Source organism: Cricetulus griseus, chromosome 3, assembly GCF_003668045.3.
Source record: "Cricetulus griseus strain 17A/GY chromosome 3, alternate assembly CriGri-PICRH-1.0, whole genome shotgun sequence".
In the NCBI taxonomy this organism is placed as follows: domain Eukaryota; kingdom Metazoa; phylum Chordata; class Mammalia; order Rodentia; family Cricetidae; genus Cricetulus; species Cricetulus griseus.
The window spans coordinates 202275281-202299557 of NC_048596.1; the positions used below are offsets into that span (position 1 = coordinate 202275281).

At 45.1% G+C, this 24277-nt stretch overlaps 1 protein-coding gene across 4 annotated transcripts in view; it reads right to left on the reverse strand.

The window, feature by feature from the left end:
* Sipa1l2 (signal induced proliferation associated 1 like 2) overlaps window positions 1-24277 on the reverse strand; it is a 161354-nt gene that overhangs the window by 87147 nt on the left and 49930 nt on the right. The gene's annotated exons all lie outside the window — the stretch shown is intronic.

Consider the following 24277-nt stretch of genomic DNA (forward strand, 5'->3'; position numbering starts at 1 on the left):
CACATGGATCACTGGATACAGAGACTCCCTGTTTGTTTCTTTAGATCTCCTTCTGGCTCCTCCTCCTGGGACTTCCTGCAGATGCTGGTGCTTGGGCTATCCCAGGCTGCCCTCTCTAAATTCTGAATGCATCCTGGGGGTTCCGCACACCCTCTCTATGCTGATGATTCAGTCTTTATCCACAACTCAAAGCGGCTTCATTCAAAGCTTCCAATCTGCACTGCGATTGCGCAGATTGCTCATGCTCCCTCCTCTCCAGCCCCTCCCTCCCTAGCACCACCCCACATCAAGTTCTCTTCCAGCTCTTCCCGAAGTCCACATCCAACCCACACCCTGCTAAGCTCACCATCCAATGCTTCTCTAAGACTCGCTTCTCTCTCTGATTCAGCTGCCACCAACCTAGTTGAACCATTGTCACATCCCCTCAGAACAGACCCTGCTTGATTAAGTCAACACTGGGCACTGTACCTATCCCCGTCCTTGCCAGCACCTGGGCCTCCTGACTCTATGTTCATACACGCTAACTTCATGTTATTAACCAGAGTATTTTGAATGTTCCCTGTCCAAACACTCAGCAAAGATCTTCTTCCCTAGCCTGCCCAATGTATCTGACTTTATTTAAATCCTACAGCAAACCTTTCAGAAGTTGCCTTAAATTGTAAGGTTGGTTCCACGTGATCCTAACCTGGGCCTGTGGAAAAGAAGGAAACACAAACATTTCCCAGGAAACTCAGTGCACTCAGTCTTAAGAGCTGCAGGAAGACTTATACCCTTCCCTCTATAGAACCACAATCAATCCAAGATTCGAACTGAACTAGGGTGCTAAGCAGCTGGCTCAGTGTCCTTAGTGAGCCAGGAAACCTTCCAATCCAAAGCAGCTTTCTTCCACTCAGCATAGAGGTTGAGAGAAGGCTAGCCCTGCCCACTTCTACATACAACTTAAGTGCTTGATTTTAAAAAAAAAAAAAAAAAAAAAAAAAACCATTTGAGTAGCAAATATACAATGAATCCATTCACTGCTGGCTCAAGGTATGACATCTCCTCACTATAGCATGCTTTCAGGTGCACTGTCGAGTCTTTTTCAACATGGATGCCAAGAATTCAGTGGAAATAACCTTTCCAACAAAGAAAACTAGATGTGCACATGCAAAGAGTGAAATTGGCCCCTACCTAACTCCATATGTAAAAATCACTCAAAACAGATTAAATATAAAAGTACAAAAATGATAAAATTCACAAGAAAAATAACAAGGCGGGTCTGGGGAGACAGTTGGTAAAGTGCTTACCATGCAAGCCTGAGGGTCTGGGTTTGGATCTCCAACACTCACATAAAAGCCATGCTGGGTGGCATATGCCTGTAAACCTGTTATGACAGGGGTGGGTGGGGGTGGGGACAGGAGGATCCCTGGGACCTAGTGGCCAGCCAGCCAAGCTGAATACAACTCCAGGTCAGTAAAAACCCTGTCTTAAACATTACAGTGGAGAGTGATTGGGAAAAATGTGTGATGTTGTCCTGTAGACACACACACACACACACACACACACACACACACACACACACACACACAAACATTAACCCTAAACTGCATACCCAAACACACAAGAAATATAGCTCACAGAAGCTAGAAGTATGACTGAGGATTTGGCAGTGGCTTCTTGGACAAGACATTGATAGGACACCAACAGCACAGTCAACCAAAGAAAATGACTGATAATTGGATTTGATCAAAATCAGAAATGTGTGCATATCTAGGAGACCATAGACAGAGTGAAGCAGGCAGGCAGCCACTGGAATGTGATGGCACATCTGGGAACAGCCTTGACCTCATTCAGGTCAGGGCAGAGCCCCAGTGCATCTAGGTCCAACCACAGCAGGAAGCCCCTCCCTTGCCAATGTTCCTTGCTGATAGGTCCCAGTGACTCTCCTCTTGGAGCTCCCTGCCCTCATCACATCTAAATGGTCAGTGGCAACGGAAGCCCCATGCTCACCAACTAAAATGGCCTTTTAAACTCACAAAGACAACACGCCGTGACAGGACTGAATTACTTCCACCCACAACATCGGGTTTTGATCCTGCAGTAATGTGCAAGAATCGCCAGACTCCAAACCATACGTTCTGGGGTCCAGTGATCCAAAGACAGATAAAAGGGCATTTAATAAAGGCCTCAAACATCAAGGAGCCGCCTCCTGCTCACCACAGAAAGCATCGGAATGCCTGGGAAGCATGCATAGCATATGTTTTTTTAGTCTGTCACAATCTTAAGTCTCTCTAAGCATCTACTGTTTAATCTAATTTTCCCTCATGAAATGTCTGGCTTTGGCTCAAATTGAATCAGCATTTCCATTATAAATCTCTATTTCCACGTTTCCCGGGTTTGACTGTAAAATGTCTTTTGTATGAAATCTGACACAAGCAGAAGCCTGAATTTTAATGCTCTTCATTGGCAAAATGTGGGGTTTTTTTCCCCTACAAAACCAGAATCACAGTTTTCTACACGTCAAATACCTGGAAACATGTCTAAAAGATAAGAAACTCCCTAGGAAATCCTTTTGTGTTCCATTTCCGATCTCAGGTTCTAAAACATTTCTGCAGGTTTTTACTAATGCCAAACATCCACAGACATGCCACATAAGAAAAAACCTGACCTTCTATCAGAGCTATGAATGCTGAGGCTGCATGGCTCTCCCCTGAGGAGGAGGACATGCTCTGCAGCTGGAGCAGGGGCCCCAGCTCCGGGGGTGGGGGGGAGTGGGGATGCTCTAGCTTCTAGGTCAGAGTCAAGATGGTCATACAACTAGATGGGCCTCAGTGTGCCCAGGATGGGAGCCCAAAAGGGAGGGAGACAGACTCATCACTCATCACCACCCACACAAGTCACTCCCTCAGGATGGACAGTGAAATGTCCCACATCTGCCCAAGTAAGTCTCTGATGGCCACATAGCTCTGTACTGGTAGCTAAAACACAAAATTCCCCCAGTGTTTTAGGCATATAATGCTGCATACATATGAACTACTTCTACAGAGAAGCAGAGGAAATCTCACTGAACCCCATAAGTTTGAAGACACTTAAGGCCACAGTATGGCTTTGAAGATGAAATCACAGCTCTACTGACCTCTTTGGTCACTGTACTGAGAGACAGCTTCCTGTCATTAAAACTTGTGGGCTAGGGGTAGTTCAGTGGTTAAGGGCACAGACTGCTCTTACAGAAGATGGGGTGTGATTCCTAGCTCCCACTTTGGGTGGTTAACAACTGTCTGTAACTTCAGTTCCAGGAGATCCAACACCCTATTCTGGCCTCAGCAGACAGTGCACAGATGTGGTACACATAAATACATGCCGGTAAACACTCACATGCATAAAAATAAACAATAGTCTTTTAGCAGAACTAAGAAATAGCCCACACTACCACTATAAAACTATATATACTTTCCAGAATCAATACCACAAAGTCCCCTGCTATGTGTTCACTTTTGTGTGTGAACCATAATCATGTTATTTTAAAAGTAATGAATAGTCACCCTCAAGTAACAACAGAAAGAGTTGACAGAAAATAAATGTCAAAAAAACCCATCACCTCCTGTGTCCAAACAGCTTAGCATCTCTTTTTTTTTTCTTTTCCTTTTTTTTTTTTTTTTTTTTTTTTTGTTTTTTGGTTTTTCGAGACAGGGTTTCTCTGTGGCTTTGGAGGCTGTCCTGGAACTAGCTCTTGTAGACCAGACTGGTCTCGAACTCACAAAAATCCACCTGCCTCTGCCTCCTGAGTGCTGGGATTAAAGGCTCAGTTTAGCATCTTAATGTCTCAAAATGCTTCCACTCAACGAATGCTACTTGATCGGAGACCATTACATTGTACTACCGGGTACCACAATGGACCTGGCAATTGTCTGTGCACACAAGACAAATGTAAGTTGTGTCATTTGTAAGCCCCTCAGATTCAGAAAATATGGACAGGAACCTCCAAAATTAGATCCAAAATGAACATCTTTATAAGATGACTGCCTCAGATACATGCTATAATAACAGAAAGCTGGCCAGCGCATAGAGGCTCACACAAGGGCCGAGAAATATCCAAGCTGTGCTTAAGGATGTGTGCCTTCACCTACAAGGACTTTGAATATCTAATCCTTCCTGAATACAAAGTGGGTTCAAGGCAGGCCAGCCTAAGATACACGAGACCCGGCCCCTACACCCCCCCTCCCCCACAATGCGTTCACCAAAAAAGGAAAAAAAAAAAAGGAAAAGAAAAAAAAAAAAAGGAGGGCTGGAGAGATGGCTCAAAGGTTAAGAGCACTGGCTGCTCTTCCAGAGGTCCTGAGTTCAATTCCCAGCAACCACATGGTGGCTCACAACCATCTGTTATGAGATCTGGTGCCCTCTTCTGGTATGCAGATATACATGGAAGCAGAATGTTGTGTATACATAATAAATAAATAAAATCTTTAAAAAAAAAAAAAAAGGAGAAAATGGCACACCTCCTCCTCCCTGTGTGGTCGGTTGTATGCAGTGAGTGAAACACCTTGTTTGTACACATTGGAAGCTGCACATGACAAAAACCAGGCTTTTCCACCTGCTGTTTTCCCCAGACATGGAGAAACAGCCAATCTGCCCAAGAACCAGCAAGAAGCTATTGAAGAAATATATTTCTATTTCTTCATTGCACAGTGCCTCTATCCAGCTCCAAGTGTCCCTGCTGCCCAAAGGACAGTCTGTAGCCACAGAGTACCATCAACTGAGGAGATGCAAGGAAACCAATACTCTCCCATGCTGCTACCCAGATGGGCCCCATTGCACGGTACACAATGCAGTCTGGGTGACCTGGTGGAAGATCTTCTGTCAGGACAAAACAGTATCAATATTCAAAATATGAAATTTTAAATTATTATAATCATACCAGGTATCTTAAACATGGTATACACATACACCTACATGCAAACTCACACATCAATGTAACCTCCAATATAACCTTTCTTTTCTAACATAAAAATTAAGTTTTTTCCTTGTGTGTGCATCCATGTGTGTGTGGGGGGGGCACATCTGTAGAGACTAGGGTTCAAACTCAGGTGTTATCCAACTTGTCTTTTGAGTCAAGGTCCCTTACTTGTCCTGGAGCTCACTGACGAGGCTAGGCTGGCCAGCAAGCCCAGGGATTCCCTTGTCTCCATCTTCCAAGGCTGGGGTCACACATGTGTTTTACCATGCCTGGCCTTTATGTGACTGCTGGGGATTGAACTTAGGTCTCTGTGCTTGCACAGCACCCACTTCACCACCTGAACTATCTCCTAAGCTCCAAATTTTTGTTCTCTTATACACAGAAAAGTAACTGAATTATTTCTACATTGTGGGACATTATGGAATACAGGGGATGGTTAAAAGGACTTTCTTATATTTCTTTTTCAAGACAGGGTTTCTCTGTGTAGCTCTGTAGACCACGCTGGTCTCAAACTCACAGAGATCTACCTGCCTTTGCCTCTGGAATGCTGGGATTAAAGGTGTGTGCCACCAATGCCCCGCTACAAGGACTTTCTAATGTTAAGAGAGCTGGATGATAACCATGATCTGCTCTCCAAAAGAGTGTGATCCCAGACATGCTTGGCATTAGTTTGTTCAAAAAAAAAAAAAAAAACAAAAAACATTGGGTAGAAGGACCACATGGAAAAATTAGGCCCCACCTACCACCTCACTGGCAATGACAAGTTTCTGAGGCCCACAAGAGCTAAGTCTTGATACACAAAATGGAAAACAAAGGCCTAGAATGTCTATAATTGGCCTCATCAGTTCCTATGCTCATCAGAAAGGCTCCAAAATCAGATGACCCCTTCTGACAGCTGTCGGACGGTCAGCTCCTTACTGCTCACATTCCACACCAGCTCTTAACAGGTTTTTTTGTTTTGATTTTCTTTTTTAGTTCTTTTTGAGACAGAGTCTTGCTATAGACCAAGCTGGCCTCAAACTCAAGGCAAGTTGGCCTCCAAGTGCTGGGATTTCAAAGGATGTGCTATATATAATGTGGCATTAATATCTGACTTTTGAATAGAATCACTTGACTGGAATATGCCATGGGCACTGTGTGGAGCTCAAGTATTCCAGAGTGCTTGACTTTGTAGAACAGTGATCAACTTATCTTCTAAAACAATGAGAATGACAGGAAAACCCAGTTACATAAGGTAACCACCCATATAAGCTGAGGTAGAGCCATTTCTCCTGCTGCTTGTCCTGAATTGTACTCCTTGCTAAACAACTGGAGCTTGTGGCCTTTTATTCTGACAAAACACAACCGTCTAAAGAAAAAATCCAGACAGAAACAAAGTGTGGTGGTTCACACCTGCAATCGCAGCATGTGAGAGGCTCAGGCATTACCTGACAATCAAAGATTCTTTTATTTTATTTTATTTTATTTCTGTGTGCGAGCACACATGTATATTGAGGCCAGACATCCATGTTAGGTGTTTTGCTCAGTCACTCTCCATTTAAAATTTTATTACATTTATTTGCTTATTTATTTTATATGTGTACAGGAATGCCACGGCATGCATATGAAGACATTTCAGAAGACAGCCTGTAGGAGTTGCTTCTCACATTCCATCACAGGGCCTCTTGTAGAACCTGGAACTTGCTGATTAGGTTAGACTGGCTGATCAGACCCCCAGCAACTCTGTCTCACACCTTTAAAAAAGTCATAAGTTATAGCCTCATTCAAGTTCTGGAGCCAGAGTTGACATTCCAGAATGCACATTATGCACCAATTGGAGTCTCTGTCTTCCTGATCCCTCCCAGTCTCAAGAGACATATGCTGGAACTCAAGAGTCCCTGTGAGGATCTGAGTTAATATCCCTAGAACCCACATAAAGGCTGGGCATGTTTGGATGTCCTTGTAACCCAGCATGAGGGAGGTGAATCCCAGGGCTTGCTAGGCAGCCCCCCAACCGCATCTGTGAGCTTCAGGCTGAGCGACAGACCCTGCCCCAACACCCAGCTGGACAGTGTCTGAGGAACAACACTGAAGGAGGTTGTTGTCTGCTCTATTCCATACATGGATCACATGGGATGTCCACCACAACACAGGAACACACATACACGAAAAGCCAGGACTTCAGATGTAGAACACACAGATGAAAACAAAACAAAACAACAAAAACAACAGGTGGAGAACAACATCCACAGAAGCCCACAGGAAGCAAGAGGCTGGCTTCCCCAGATCATGTCTTAGGGAGTTCATGAACTAATGTGCTTTCTGTTACTAAAATGAGGTTCCTGCAGCTGGCTAGGTGCTTCATGGGGGAAAGTTTAGTTCCAGTTCTAGAAATTTCTGAGCATGGATCAGTCAGTCAGGAATTCAGGATTGGGTTCCCTCTTTAACAGTTTGCTCTTACAAGAAGTAGTTCAAGGTCCTGGAGAAAAGACCTTAATCCCCTCTGAAGGAAGCATCCAGTGGCCTCTCCTGGGCCCCATCTAACCTTGAAAATGAGGACTAAGCCTCCACTCGGGTTGTATTCTATTCACCTGTCTGAAGAACCCTGTTTTTCAAGATATGTTAGGAACCCAAAGACAGACTTGGGGGGGGTAGGGTTGCTGGGTCTCTTTGTACTTTTTCCCAATGTGGCCACATAAAATAAATCTCATTTTTCTGTTTTTACTTTTAATTTGACTCTTCTAATTGCTAGACCTGATGTGGGGCACATGAAACCCAAATTCAATGATAGCATAGTACCCACTGAACATGTGTGCTGTGCAGAGGTGGTCTCCTCCTGACACACAGCAGGCCAGGAGAGACCCGAATGCGTCCCACAGTGGAATCTCGGTCTGTTCAGACACTAATCCCAAGTGCAAGTCGAAAGCCAATTTTCTAGAGAGGTAATTACATAATCCACTTTTTACAGTCAAGCTTTGCTACAGCGTAATTACTTGAGCAAAAGGAAAATAAATACTCAAATGAATATTAGTGCAGTAATCATGGAGACGCTGAAGGCAGAGCCTCCCCAGCTCTGATGACATCTGTGAGGCCCAGACAGAACTGTTCCGGAGCTGTGCTAGGCTTGGAGGATGAGCAAGCACAGCAGAGGACCTCCCGGCCCTACTCCCCCAGCACAGACTGCAAACAACAGGCTCCCCACCATTCTTCCTGTCTCCTAGAGGCCTTTGCTCAATTCACAATAAACTTGGAACCCAAATGGCTCCATTGTGTGGCAGGTACCTTCCCACAGTGTGAGGACTCACAGAAGACACAAACAAGAATAAGACCAAAAAAGCCACTCCATTCATTTATTCTTGCAGTGTTACTCTTGCAACCAATGTGAACTAAGTAAGCCCTGTCTGGGGGGTAGCAAGCCAGTACTACAGTAGTGTCCCAGGAGACACACAGCTGGTCTCCTTGTGAAGATCACAAAGTAGTCTTGAACATAGTGCCTGTGCACATACAGGGTCCAGACAAACTGTAGGGAGGGGGCACATCATACAGGGATGGCATCCACCCAGACAGGAAGTATAAGTAGGGTTAGTATGGGACTGGGGAGGTGAGTGCAGGTAAAGGTTAGCAGAGATGTGCACCTCCACAGAGAACAAGGGGCCTTGGAGAGCCAGTGACAAAGAACAGGGGTACTTGCAGTAACTACAGAGGGTACAGGACCAGCCGAGATGTAGGAGCAACCACAAAAGCCCTGGCCACTGCCAGCACTTGCTTCTGGCCCACCCAGCACCTCACATACCCTTGGCTGGCTCCAGCACTTTTTTGCTGAGGCCAACCTTCTGGTTCTTCTCATCCCTGTCCTCCTGCTTACTCTCCTGGTGGGATACTCTAATTATTCCCTGGAAGCCACCTCCTTTGGGCTCTCATTCATTTCCTGGATGCCCACTTCAAGACATCTGTGGTGGCTAGGGGATTACTGTCTACTACAGAGGGGAGCAGGCTGCTGAGGCCTCACAAGCTGCTTATAAGCATCCAGTGCTGAGTACAGTAGCCTCTCTGTAGAAAGCTTATATAGACAGGATGCTGCTTTCTGGAATAGGTGAGGTCACTGTCAACCTGATTAAGGGACAGATGAGTGAACTTAAGTCTTTCATGCACCAACACCCTGCTGGTCCAACTTCAACTTGGAGTTTGAACATGCAAAAACATGATCAGCTTTACTCTGCTTCTTCATTGTGCTAACCTTGATCATGTGTATGTTTTCTGTGTGTGGAGTGTGCACATGTGGGAGGGTATAAGCACTTTTGTGTACAACTAGACCAGAGGAGGGTGTCAGGTGTCCAGTATGTCTGTCACTCTCTATCTTAATCCCTTGACACAAAGGTCTCTCATTAAACTGGGAACTAGTCTGGCAGTCAGCAAACCCCAGTGACCCTCCTGTCTCCATGCTCCACAGTGTTGTCATGCCCAAATTTACATGAACACTGGGGATTTGAACTCAGGTCCTCAGGCTTGGAGAGCTTACCCACTGTCTCTATCTTGAATCTTTATCTCTCTAACTCCTCTTATCCCTGCTATTATGGATGACAAGCAAAAAGGAAGGCATTCTGGATCATTCTGAAGCCAGCTGCAGAGACAGAGGCTCCTGATGGACAGTTTGATGGAGGAAACCCACGGGGAATTTGTTCATGGCTCCAGGTCAGGCATGGAGACCAGTTACATGAATCCTTGAAAAGGGTCACGTTGAATTACTTGAGATTCAGAAACCCCTCACACTGCAGTTAACATCACTAGTGTCCACATTTTGTTGCTGTTGCACAAATACTTATTAATAAGCCCACCTCCATCAGTTCCACAATCAATCATCACCTTGCTATATTCCAAAGGAGAGTGCTCACTACTCTCAGGGACAGCTTTCTGGAAGCCTGGCAGAAGGCTAAATAACCAAGACACAGTGCTGCACGCTGCAGGGAGGCAAATATTTACCATTCTCAGGGTTTTAAATGTGCACATTCTTATTCAGTCACCCGTGAGCCAGACTTTATCACAGTGCCTTGGGATTGGAGTCGTCCCCCCCCTCCCGTCCCCCCCCCGCCCTCCCCACTTCTGTATTTTCCAAGCCAATAGAGAAATTTCAATGCCAGGGTAGCTTAGTTTAGGCAAACAAGACTGCCAGCCTCAGAAGCCTCACAGCTACCTTCATTTGCACAAGAAATAACCTTGACAGCAGTGGTACCATCAGCCAGAACAACTCAGAGAGGCATTTGGAAAACAGCTGATTCCACCTTTCTTAGCTGTTGTTGTCACAATCAATGCCGACTGAAGCACCCTGTGGACCTCAAAGGCATCACCAATGTCTCCATCAATTCAACCAACATTTGAATGGTGCAGACAGCCAACCTGGGCCAACCTGTCCTCTAACAGGGAAGATGACAACAACACAACAAAACACAGTAATTATGTGGCCTAAGACAGAAGCACCAAACATGAAGACTTAGCACTCACATATGAAGATGGGCATGGTCTCAAGCCCATGTAACCTGGTGCTGTTGTGGGGTGAGAGAGACAGATTGCTGAGGCTCACCACTCACTAGCCTAGTTCCAAGTTCAGTGAGAGACCCTGTCTCAAGGGACAGAAAGTGACAGGGACACCTGTCAAGACAGAAAATGACAGGGACACCTGACATCTTCCTTTAGCCCAGGTGTACATACCCCAACACCTGTACAAATGAACACACATTCAGTCTCTCTCTTCCTCATAAACATTCATCCTCTCATTCAAATTTTGATCAGCAATCAGTCAATTGGCAAAGCCTTGATTGAGGTGGTGAAGGAAGCTGTGCAGAGTGTGAGCCCTGACTTCAGCCAACTTATAACCCTCTACCCAGGGCAAGAACAGCACCCAATCCTTCCTCAAGGTGTCTGCCATCTCATATCTAACATTCTCCCTGCCAGAATTAAGAACTGAAATGAATACATTTTGGGTTAATTTCTACTTTAACACCCTGTCTACCCCTCTGACTGACTGGAATGCAGTCATGGGAGGAACACAAAGAGCAAGACAAAGGGACAGAAGTCTCTCCAGGGTATCTGAGAGTGAGTCACAGGTTGAAAGCCCCCAGACCCTTGAAAACACCAACTGCACAAGGATGCCCACCACAGATGGGAGCACGCTCACCCAAGGACGATTCCATTCTGTGGCTGTGCTAAAAGGGACTAAGAAACAAAATGTTTACACTTAAGGTCCTATTTTTAACAAACTTGTTTGTCTAGCCTCTTCAATAGAGAAGCCTTTCTACCAAGCATCCCTAAAAATAGTGATGTTTTTATTCTTGCTCAGGGAGGCACTCAGGTTTCCCTCCAGTCTGTTTCTGCAATGGGGCTGCACCCAAGAAGAATGAAGCACTTACTATTTTTGTGAGAATATGCTATTTCTGCAACACACATAGCTGGTACTGTCACACACTTGAGGATGCATTCCTTCCAGAAATACGGGTCTGCAGCAGCCCCATTTGTTGTGGCCTTGAAACTTCAGGGCCTGTTGACTTAGGCATTCCACAGAGGTTCATAGTTTCATTTTATCAAACAGGTTCACAAAGGGTCAATTGCTTTCTATTAAAATAACAATAAGGGAGTTATTTCCAGTGACAAATCTTTAAGGGGAGGAGTCAGCATACTGTCTTTGTCAGCTTTACTGGACAATTTGACATAGCTTAGAGTTATCTGAGAGGAACTGCCTGGTTCAGGTTGAACTATGGGCATGTTTAAGGCAGCTGTCTTGATTTTAATTGCTATAGGAGGGCCCAGCACATTCACTGGGTGCAGCAACATTTATTCTCTTGTAAGTGGTCCTGGGCTGTATAAGAAAGCTAGCTAAGCATTAGCTTGTAAGTATGCCAGCAAGCAGCATTCCTCCATGGTTTCTGCTGTACTTCTTGGTTATAAAGCGAGTTCCCTGGTTAGAAATAAACTGCACCTAATAGTAGGCAGACCTGCCTCCAAGTTCCTGCCCTGACTTCCTTCAAAGATGGGTGTGACCCAGACACTGAAATAAAGTCTTTCCGTCAGTAAATTGCATCTGGCCAGAGTGTTTTATCAGTAACAGGGAAAAAAAAAACAACAAAAAACAAAAACAAAAAAAAACCCAAAACCTAGAATACACACCACCTTGTGTCTATAAAGCAAAATCAGGCATCTTTCTCTATTATTCTACCTTTCTCCTTTAGAACTCATGAAATAAAAGCTGTGTCCAAACCAGAAGTTGCTTACAAATGTCAGTATGTAATTTAGTTTTTGAGGAAGGCTTATTTGAAATCAGTTACATCCCCAACATCCAGAGAACACGTGAGCTCCATGCCATGTAGCCGTTCTTCCCTGTACAGAGAAGACAGTGAAACTTCAAAGGTACAGGCGGTATGGCGATTTGTTTCCTTGTCTGCATTTCTCCCATGCAGAAGCATGGGAGAAGCAGAAGACTATCACAGGTTCCTTCAACACTGCAGTGTGTCTGGAGCAAGCGAGCCCAGCTATGACCTCCCACACCTGCTGACTGAGTTGTCCCTGAAGTGCCAACTACAGATGACAGACTCTGACCCATCAGCAGACAGAGCCCCAAACTGTCCTGCTGTGTGTGTGCAGGATCTCACCATGTATTATCCAGTCCTATACAAAGGAGACAGCTGAAATATGATCCAACCCAGGTCAAGCATGATGGTACACATCCCAGCATTCAGGAGGCTAAGTCAGGAGATTCACAAGGTCAAGGCCAACCTGACTACATAGTGAGTTCCATACTAATCTGAGTTATATACACACGGCCACACTGGGCAAATGGAACCCTGCCTGGAAAGCCAGTGTTATGTGATTTCAGCTCCTACAAGGAAATCTGTGTTCCTCTCCAACCATGGGACCCAAAGGAGGGATTAGCCACTAGGATTCAAACTGAAAACAACTGGAAGCTAAGAGTATATCGAAATTAATAATAACATGTAATGCCAGATGGGGGTGGGGGGCGATGGCTCAGTTGGTAAAGGACTTGCCACTGAAGCATGAAGACCCAATAAAAACCCAGGTGCTACCACACCTGTGTGGCTCACTTGTCATCTCCTGAGGAGGCAGAAGCAGGTGGATCCTTGGGGCCCACTGGCCAGCTAGTCTAGCTCAATTGGCCAGCTCCAGGTCAGGGAGACCCTGTCTCAAAAAAACAAAAGCCTGGGCAGGATAGATGGCTAAGCAGTTAAGATCACTCATGCTTCCCCAGAGGACCCAGGCTCAATTCCCTCACCCATAACACACAGCCCACAACTGTCTGTAATCCCAGTTTCTGGGAATCCAACACCCTCCCCTGGTCTCTGCAGGTACCTGATTGATACATTACAGATAAAAGCTTACACATAAATGCATACATAATATTTAAAAATGTTGGACAGTCAGAAATCCAAGATTGATTTCTGGCCTCCATACATACACCCACACATGTGTACACATACAAACACACAAGACAAGGACTTGGAACATACACTGAGGACATGGCCAAAGGGCAAGTTTTGGCATCCAGACAGAAAGGAACCCTGAACTACCAGATAGGCAGTCCAAGTCCTAAAGTCACTGCACAGCTGACTCCTGTTTTGGCCTCCAGGTGCCCAAGCAACCCTCTCTATACAATGAATTCTTATGCAGGCATTGGCATTACAGCCACGATGGTCAGCTTGGATATCATGACAGTCTGAGATAAAGATCCATCTCAACTTTTTTATTCCTGAAGGTCACTTAATGAAAGTTTCTGGAAAATTCATTTCTAAGCACCTCCTCAGCCTTTATATTCACGTTATCTTTAAATGGGTACAGTATGGGTGGAGGTTTACTTGGGCAATCCTTTTCAGCTACTGGCATTTTTCACCAAACAGAAAATTTACACAGCCAGGGTCCTTCATTATCCTAGCACGAAACCATCCTCTCTGTCTCAGGGTAGAAGTGCAAGGAAGTAGCTCAGTGTCAATGGCATTAAATTAATGCGCCTTTGCAAGGCTCACGCTAATTTCTGCAAAATTTAATTTGCAGAAACCAGCCCAAGGCTACTGCAATATCAAATTCACTTGATGTGTTAATTTCACACTCCAGGGTCTTCATCCCATGGGTGGGTGGGTGGGGGGACTGCAATTATACAAAGTAGCACAGTGTCTGAACTTACCCAGGGGACCCCAGAGAGAAGTCCTTCTAGCCCAGCAGGGAGTCAAAGCCAAACTTGCCTGCTGCTGGCCCCTGGGAGTATGGAGATGACACCAGAAATCCACCAGGCTGAATCAGTATTTTCCCCTCTGCAGAGCTCAACCACCAGGTACTAGCATCCCATTTAATAAACTTTGTCTTTCAGCAAAGAAATTCGGCTTGCGCTTAAACAAAACCAAAGGCTTGCTAGATGGCTCAGTGGGTAAAGTGCCTTCTGTATAAAATGCAGATCTGAGTTTGTGTCCCTAGCATCCACATCTGAAATCCCAGCAACAGGGACAGACATAGATTCCTGGAGCTTAGGGACAGCTACCCTAGCCCAACCAATGGGCTCCAGACTCAGTGAGAGACTGTCTCTCAAAATATAAGCTGGAGCGTTATCAAGGAAGACACATGGCATAGACTCTTACCTCCAAATGTGCATGCATGCACACATGTGCACATACTCACATGAATATATATATACAACACACACACACACACACACACACACACACACACTCCCCAAATCCAAGTTCCCTGTTCTGGTACTGGTGACAGCATGATAGCTGCAATGCCATCTTTCAACTTATGTCACAGACCGTTTACCTGAACATACTAGCTATGAGCATGACACCAGAAAGACAGGCAGAAATTGGTAACCCTGGCTATTATAGTGGTTTACCTAGCCAAATCACCCTTCAAGTTTCCCCACCGTTGGACTGTATCCCATCAGTCATTAATGAATCTTCTAGGGCAGTGGTTCTCAACCTTCCTAATGTGGTGACTCCCCCCTAATCATAACATTATTTTCATTGATACTTCCTAACTGTAATTTTGCTACTGCTATGAACCAAAATGTAATTTTTTTTTTTTTTGACATACAGGTTTGCTAAGGGGGTTGAGATCCACAGGTTGAGAACCTCTGTTCTGGGATGTAAGATTTCAGCCAGCTATCTTTACCCTCCTGCCCACTAAGCTGGCATTTGCCACAGGTTACACAGCTTCAGATATAGAGTACTTTCCAGCAGCTGTCTAGTACTCATGGGTGGAACAGGCTGCTTGCTGATCCGCCATGGTCTGCAAGAACAACACCCAGATGCCTTGACTCCTTCAAGTGTCTCAAGTGGACAAGAGGCTAGCTAGCACCAAGGGAGTCAGGCCTAGATACAGACAGAGGCCTCCACTTGGTGGAGTTTCATGGCTGTAGGCCCTGGCCTATGTCAGTTAGCTAGAAATGGAAGAGTCTACAAAGACTGAATTTCTTGCAGAAGCATGGAAGGTACCACAGCTGGAAAGATGAAAAACCTCAGATGGCTAAGAAATGTGAACAATGTGGGGTCACAGAGACACTGAATTTCAGAGTCCTGGTTTTATGAAGAAAACAATCACCACCATCCCAAGCTAAAGTTCAGCAGACATCAATGGAACCTTGATTAACACGAAGCTTTACTGCTGAAGTATTATTAAAGAAGTCAGTCCTGGTGGCATAGGCCTGTCATCTCTGTGACTCTGAAGACAGAAGCAGGAGGAACAAATGTCAAGGTTGGTGACAACAACTCTGGAACATGAACAACTCTGTGACACCTGCCTCAACTAAAGAAAAGTGAGGAAGTGCTTCCCTAGCATATGGCTCATAGGTCTCAGGTTCAATCTCTTGTACTGAAGAAAACAAACAGCATGGTGTCTTGATGCACTCATCCCTGCTCACTTGGATGAAGAGGGCTTTGGTTTAGGCATGCCCACCACTCATTCCCCAGGAGGAAGACTGCCTCCATGTGATGAGATCAGATCATGTTGGCTCAGAAAGGTAAAGAACACAAACTGGAACTTTCTCATCACCACCAAGTCCTCCTTGATTATCCCTGAACTACCCCATATCGTTTATTCTGCTAAGAGAGAGGGAGGCTTCAGATCAATTCTTTGACTGTTTAAATTGTTTAAATGGATTTATAAACTAGGCATGGTGGCTTCATCTGGGACACCAGCACCTAGGAGGCTGAGGCAGGAGGACAACTGTATTTGCGGTTATCTTGGGTTACAAACCAAGATTCTTTCTCAGTAAATAAAAACATTTTTGCTTTTACAAAGAGGCACATGTTGCCATGAAATGTGAATTCAACTACAGTTTAGACACATCCCTACCAGGCTTTGAGTCACCCCTGAAGAGAACCTATGTTTTCTAATAAAACATGTTCACAGCTCATATACCCACCAGTGTGCAAAAGTAAGCAGACACAAACACAAACAGACCAAGATGGTGGCCAAAAAGAAGATAATTATTACCAGTAACTCAACATACAAACATACTCTTTGAGACTCCACTTAGCCTGTAGTCTGGTGCTGGATGGACATGCAATCCACACAATTATCCTTTGTCACCTGGTCCCTCCAGCAACAGAAAATACAGACAGGCAAAGCCAGCTCCTGCATCTGGGCGAGCAGCCTAAGAAGCCTGTGGGACACTCTACACTGTATACAAGTACAAAACAAAGAGGAAGGAATGGGTTTGATCTTTCTTATTCTAGCTTTTATGGTTCAAACTACTGATGGTCCATGTAGATAACAGCCTCAGGAGAGCCTGGTGGAAATTTCATCTTCTGGATCTCAACACGAGAGGTAACAGGGAAGGGGACACAGGTTGCTGTGTGCAGTGACCTTGGTAATGGATCTATGATCAGAAATGCTGTTTAGAAATCACTAAACAACTTCCATAGCTGAAGTGAGCAGGTGTCCATAGAGCCAAGCACCTGAGGAACCTTAAGATAAGATTCAATACCTGTTGGCTGCCAGCCAGGTCACTGATAAGCTCAAGGAGCGTGAGAGACACTGGAGAAGACAAATGGAAGAATGGCTCAGCAGTCAAGTAAACCTAAGTGGTGCCCTCAACAAAGTTGCACACCTCTCCTTACAGTGGCTGGCATCCCCTAGGCATCTATCCCAATGCCAGGAGAATTAGATAAATGTAAGGCCAGCCAGAGGAGGTGCTAACCCACTTTGCAAGCATTACAAGGTCATCACAGACAACTTTGATTCTACCAACCCCTACAAGTAATGCTAAGAAAATCCTGACTTGGCTAGTTGCCTAGAAGGAAATTAGTTTGGGAATGGTCTTCATGAAGTTGTGCATTTGAAAAAGTCAGCTGCACAGAATAAGTCTAGCAAACTGCTTGGAATAGTACCTTAATCGAGAGATACCAAGGGAAAGAAGTGACCAATCTATCTGGTGAGCACATGAGAGCATCAAGTTTTATGAGGTGTGTGTGTGTGTGTGTGTGTGTGTGTGTGTGTGTGTGTGTGTGTGTGTGTGTTGTTTTGTTTTTCCATTTCAGTGATAGCAAGCCAGTCCTTCCATCCTGATGAACAAACTCATTCATAGCCTAAAATAAGAAACTAACAAGATCCAATTGATTTTTTCTCATCCTCTTTTTGATTATGTTTCTACAGAGTCTCATAAAGACCAGGCTGATCTTGTACTCACTATGCAGCCAAGGGTGACTGTGAACTTGTCATCTTCCTGTCTCTACATCCCAAGTGCTGGTATTACAAGCCTGGGTCACCACCCTGCTTTATGTGGAACCGGCGATAGAATCCAGGGCCTCATTCATGCTAGGCAAGTATGCTGCCAACTGAGCTAGCTACATCCCTAGCCCAAGTGGCCTTTTAAAAGCAAACATAAAGTAATAAACAGTGTTTGCTTTCCTGATTGGTCATCAGGTCCAGACAAGGGGATCCCTTCCTTGGAGAAAACAACTAAAGACACAAAAGACTAAAGGAGAAAACACCTCCCTTGTTCACTTTTCCCAGCAGCACCACTATGAATATTTTAGCACGTTTTAAAAGGAAAAGGAAGAAAATAAAAAATTGCAACTTAGCCAACGCCTGTGAAATGGAGCTGGAGAAAGGGCATGAAGGTGCTCCACAGACACCTAGCACAGCCTGTCAAGACTGTCAAACCTCTGGATCACCAAGCTACTCTGGTGCTTTCCAAGGAAGAAAACGGAAAAGAAAGATGAAGAAAAGAAAATCCTACATGCCTGAACAGTGAGGCGGGAAAGCTTGCTTGTAACTCAGCCTTGTCTGACAGAACACAGCAGCCTCAAAAGGTTCAATAGCCTTTTTATAAACCTATTGTGTGGAGTAGTGCCTAAAAATAGTGTGGTTCCCAGGCAGGCAGATCACAGGAGTAATGCCTGCATGCTAAGCTTCACACAATAGACAAAGGATGGGGAAAGGAGGGCAGGATGGATCTCCCTCTGCACCAGGCTCTTGTAGCTGGCTGCCTTCCTCCCTGAGCACTCCCCTAGACTTTGTATCCTCAGACCACAAGGTGAACCACATCAGTCCTATACCCTCCCCATGAAGATGAGAGGGCAGGTAGGTAATAGCTGAGAAGTCAAGACGGGACCCATGACATCACTTATTCTTGGCCACTAAAGAGAAATTTCTTGCCCTTTGAAGTGGCCTGAAGGCAATGCCTACATTGTGACAACTATTACTTCTTTGTTAATTTTCCCTTGGGCCGAAGTGGCTTTTCCACTTCCACTGCCCAAGGGAATCGCCCAGGAAAGCTTAGAAAACAGGTGTTGGTAACTCACTGTTGATTCAGCTCTTAAATATCAAACACCATGAGTTTCAAGTTTCTTAGCAGCAAGAGGGCTCAGTAGGTAAAGGGTGCTTGCAGGCCTAGTGACCACAATTGGATTTCCAGAACCCATGTAAAGGTAGAAGGAGAGAACTGACAGTACAAGCTGTCCTATGACCTCCACACATGGGAGTGTGGCACGAGGTTCTCCGCTCTAATACATATAGTACATTATTACATTGATTACATCCAATGCATTACTTCTTTCCATTACCCTAGCCAGCTAAGTAGGCAACAAAACACTTTTGAGTCTGGGGCTCCTTGGATAAAGTGCTTACCATGTAAGCATGAGGACCTACACAAGTTTGATCTCAAGAATGCATGTTAAAAAAAAAAAAGCCCAGTATAGATGTACACATTCATAAACTTAGTGCTGGGGAGGTAGTGACAGGTGGGTCTCTAGAGTTCATCGGTCAACTAGCTTATTGCTAAGTGAGTTTATTGCCAAGCTAGTGAGAGACTCCATCTTAAACAAACAAACAAACAAACAAACAAACAAAAACCAAGGTGGAAGACACCTCAGGAAGAATATTTGCAAGTGGCTCTGTCCTCCATGTGGACATACACACATGTGTACCTGCATATAGACATGTACACACACACACACACACACACACACACACACACACACACACACACACACCAGTCTAGAGTGGACCATTTTGAAGGTTGAAGCTTGCACAATCTAAATAATCAAGAGTCTAAGTGTCCTTGTGGACAGAACAGAGAAGGCACTGTGAGAGGTGGCATCAGAAGCAGGAGACACACAAACTGAAAACTTAAAAGCTACATTTCAATAGTCCTAAAACCCTAATTCTAATTTAGCACTCACATTTCCTTTTTTGGTACATTGTTAACATCCTTGCCATGGAGTCTTACTGTGGATTCCTGGCAAGTCCAAGATGGGGAAGTAACTGTGTGCTGAAGCTTTCTGAAGAGGACAGACACATCTGCAGTAAAGAAGCTGCAGATGTCTCAGTCCAAGCCAGGAGATATCCTGATCCTGTGACTGTCCTGGACAGAATGAGGCTATTCTATAGACATCTGTGTCACCTCCCATGACCTAGCTATCAGACTATTGAAAGAGCAGACCCTGAGAAATTGGAATTTCCAAATAATCTCATGCTCCTGAAGGAAAAGGCTGACGCCTGATGCCAGCCAGAGGAAGAGCTTGTCTCCCAGGAAGAGATGTTACACAGTTCTGACAATCTGTCAGACCACCATGTAGGACAGACCAGAGCTGAAACAATAACGTGCCAGTGATGGGCAGGCCCACACCTTGACGAGGACTGTTTAGTTATGCACACCTCTTGCCCTCTATTCAACCTAAACCTCCTGTCAGGAGTCTGAAGAATAGGAGTTGGGGGGGAGGGGTCAATGGACATCTGGGTTCCTCTTCTCAGTGTGGCCATACTGAATAAACCTCCTTTCTTGGCTTTTCACTGTCTCTTGTCCCTCTAAGTGCTCTATTGAGTAAAGCAGCTGAGCAGAGGCTGTTAGGGCTGCCACAGCCCGGCGCTTATCCTAACACCACCAAAAACAGCCCTCTCAATGTGGAATGCTTGCAAGTCCAGAGCCACAATTATCTTAAGTCATTTCTGTGCCAGACTCAGCTTCTGGTACTGCACCTTGAAGCTTAGCAGGCTCCCAGCTATTAAACCCTGAGACTAAAAGTACTGAGAGATAACACAGGCAACCTAGGGACCATAAGGCTGGCTGTAACCGGCTGTAACCACCCACCTGATGCTCCCACCAGCAGAATGGAAAAATGCATTGATTTACAGGCACAGAACAAAAGGAAGCCATAAAATGCAAGTCATCTCTTCCATGGTGGAAGATGTCATTCAGGGTCACTTGTGTTGCTTGCCCATGATCAGTCCATCTGGCTCAGATTTAATTCTTACTGTGGTCTCTTCAAAACAGAATGATTATGTTAAATGGACATAACAGATCATGATAAGCATGTTACCAATGATTGAGCCCATTTTTTTCAGGAAAAAAAATAGTTAAACAGCTATATTAGTGCAGCAAGTGTTCCATTAATACATTTTGACAGGAAGCTTGAGACTGATTGTTGTATAGCTATTTCTCCAAGCTGGATGTGACCACCCAGTCTTGAAGCCCAGCAGCTGAGATCAGCCACAGGAGATGCTCCCATAGCCCACCTATTAACACTGCTTCCTGGCAGGACAGGGAGGCTCCAGAGCCTTCACCAGGACCCACCCTGCCCAGAGGCTATTGACTGGGTTGTGACTCTTAAGTGCATTTTGCTTATATGGAAAGTGAAGCACATAATGTTTGTTTAACATGCACAAGGCAAAGCCCTATGCTCAATCTCCAGCACCAAACAAACAGTTGAGGCAAACTGCCCAAGGTTAAATAAATTAACACTGACAATCTGATGGCAAAGTGCAGGCTGCTGTCCAACTCTAACATTAAGTTCCTTTTACAAAACAGGTTCCCCTAAGCTCATTTTTGGTGTGTATGTGTGTGTGTGTGTGTGTGTGTGTGTGTGTGTGTGTGTGTGTGTGTGTTTCAGTCTATGAGTGTGTGTCTGTGTGAGCATGTGTGTGTATGTGCGTACCCACACGTGTCTGTGTGTATTGGAATCTCTCTCTCTCTCTCTCTCTCTCTCTCTCTCTCTCTCTCTCTCTCTCTCTCTCGACAATATCTCCACATGTAGTCCAGCCTGATCCTATATTCTTACACACACAACCCTCCTGCCAAAGCCTCTTGAATGCTAGGATTACAGATATGTGCTACCACCACTCAGAGTCCATATACTGCTATGTTTGTTTACATAGATCCAGAGCCAAAATGGCTCAAAGTTAACAGCCTAGCCCCAAACTCTAGTTCCTTCAGCCAGAACAACCTTCCCTCACTCTGGGGCTTTGTTACCCTCCCTAGCAGAAGGAAGAAAACAATGGAGTACATAGAAATAGACTCAGGGCACAGATGATGGCTGCTAACCCCACTGTGTTTAATATAAACAAAGAATTTCATCAGCAGATTCAATGCTACAGTTCCCACATGTGGCACATGCTCGGTCAGTCTCTCTGTTCACATCCCTTTAAACAGTCCTTCACACTGGGGGTTGGCTGGCCAGGTGTGTAGGGAACCAAATGACCCAAGACAGTCAAGAACCTGGTCCATAGAAAGTAGGAGGCAGGAGTGCCCGGGTTGAATTGACTCAAGCTGTGGTGGATTCTCCAACTGCTCTCAGACACATGGTTAATTAACAGAGACAAGCCTCCACGGAACAAAAACAGTTATTTCACTGAGGAATCAAAGTCTGAACGCTCCCCATTGTTCCTCAGTGAATGCCTCCTTCACGAAACCTTCCACTGCCATTGCCACAAAACAAGCGCTCCATATAAACAAACAAACCAAAGAAAGGAAACAGCTTATGAAATTACAATGTGTTCTGTGACAGAGCCCAGCCTTCGTACTCATAAACTAAGAGCCAACTCAGCGGCTTTTCACTAAGGGGATACACAGAAATACATCTTTATAACACAGGGCTGGAAACACCTTCCAAAGTGAAGCACACTGGAAGTCTGGTACACAACAGGATGTCACATTTCCACGTATTTGCAGGTGTACGTGTGTACATATGTGTGTAGAGGCCAGAGAGAGGGGGACACACATGTACCACTGCAAACGTGTGGAGATCAGAGGAAAATTTGTTGGAGTTATTTCCTTCTACCATGGGTGTTATGTTTTTGTTTAAATCAGATATAAAGAAAAAGAGGAGGTGTAAGATAAGACATGTTAACCATTTTATTATAGGCCTGACAGTGTAGGGAGACTAAGAGAGAAGAGAAACAGAGTTAATGGCTGACCTTCATGGCTGGTCGCCATAGACAGAGAGAGAAGAGAAGCAGAAGCAAACAGAGAGAAAAGAAGAGTAGAGAGCGAAGAAGAAGCAGAGAGAGAGCAAAGCAGGGAAGTTGGAACTTTTAAAGGGAAGACTGTGCATGTGCACTGAGGTTCCAGGCATGCCCAGAGTCCTCATGTAGGCTGTAAATGTGTGGTGGGTGATGTGGTGGGTGATGTGGTGATAGCATGTCCCTGTTGTCAGGGGGCGGAGTCTGTCTCTTAAAGAGGTAGAGTCGATCAGCATTAAATCCTGAACCTTTTAATGGGGTTTCTGGGAACTGAGCTCAGGTTGCCAGGCCTGCAGGGCAAAGCACCTTCACCCACTGAGCTTGGGGGTTAGGTGGGTGGGTATCAACAGCTCTGGTAGCCTGCAACTCCATGTAGATCAAGTTGGCTTTGAACTCAAAGATATCCACCTATCTCTGAGTTCTGGGATCAAAGGTCTGCAGAACCACACCCAGGTAATTCTACTTTTTAAATGTGCTTGGACTGTAAATGTGATTAGATTTACGGGAAGTCTGTGGGCACCTTCAGGACATTTTCTCTATTTCATGTCTCTGGGTTGTATGAAGTAATATCTCTCTATACATAATAATATAAACTATGAATTCTGACAAAACTACAGATGCCTAAAATCTCTAGCAGGTATTAGAACTGCTCATGCTGTGCACATCCTAAGACTTGCCCAGAACCTCCTTCCACCCCTTGGTTACCTGCTAGCCTTCGTCTGGAAATGAACCCTGTGTGCTGGAGAAACAAGCACAACTGCCTTCCATAGCTCTCCAAGGTAAGGAAATGCCAGAGGGTCCTCAGCTGTGTCTAGGTAGTTCCATGAGGCCCTTAGGCCACCACCTGGCTTTGATAGCACTGACTTGTCACCCAGCAGGGGAAGCACTCACAGCACTGGAAGGAAGGGAAGGCGCTTTGCTTAGCAAACCTTGCTTATTCCCTGTGCTGAATGTCCCTCACCTCCCCACAGCTTTTCCTCCACATTACAATTTACTCCGGTTCAAGCGCTTCCTTGAGCACAGGAAGTGTCCAGCTCCCATCAGGAGGGAACACAGCTGTGTTGGAGAAGGCACCCTGGCCCTCAACCTCCAATCCTCAGCATTCACTCCTCTCTGCAGAGACTTCCATATTCTCCCCACAAACATGAGCCTCATGCACAGGCCTAGTGCAGTGAGAAAGTAAGGGGTGATGTGGGCATCTCCTGTGGTGATTATCCTGCCTTTGTTCTCTCTCTCTCTCTCTCTCTCTCTCTCTCTCTCTCTCTCTCTCTCTCTCACACACACACACACACACACACACACACACACACACACACACAGAGGGGGGGGGGCAGAGGCTGCAGGTAACAGGATGAACAAGGGATGTTCACGTAGCACCCAGCCCTGAACTGGACACTGTATGGAGGTGGATGATGCCATGAAGGGCATTCTGGGTCAAATGACTGAATGAATTGGGATGCTGCTAACAGATGGGGCATAAATGAGTCAGTATTAAATAATTAAATAATTCAACTGTTGGTTCAGTTGATAACTGAACCACTGTGACCCAAATGCACATGTTTTTTATTCCTAGGAAACATACACTGAAGTTCTTAGAGGCAAAGGGTAGAAAACACACATGTGAGATACAGA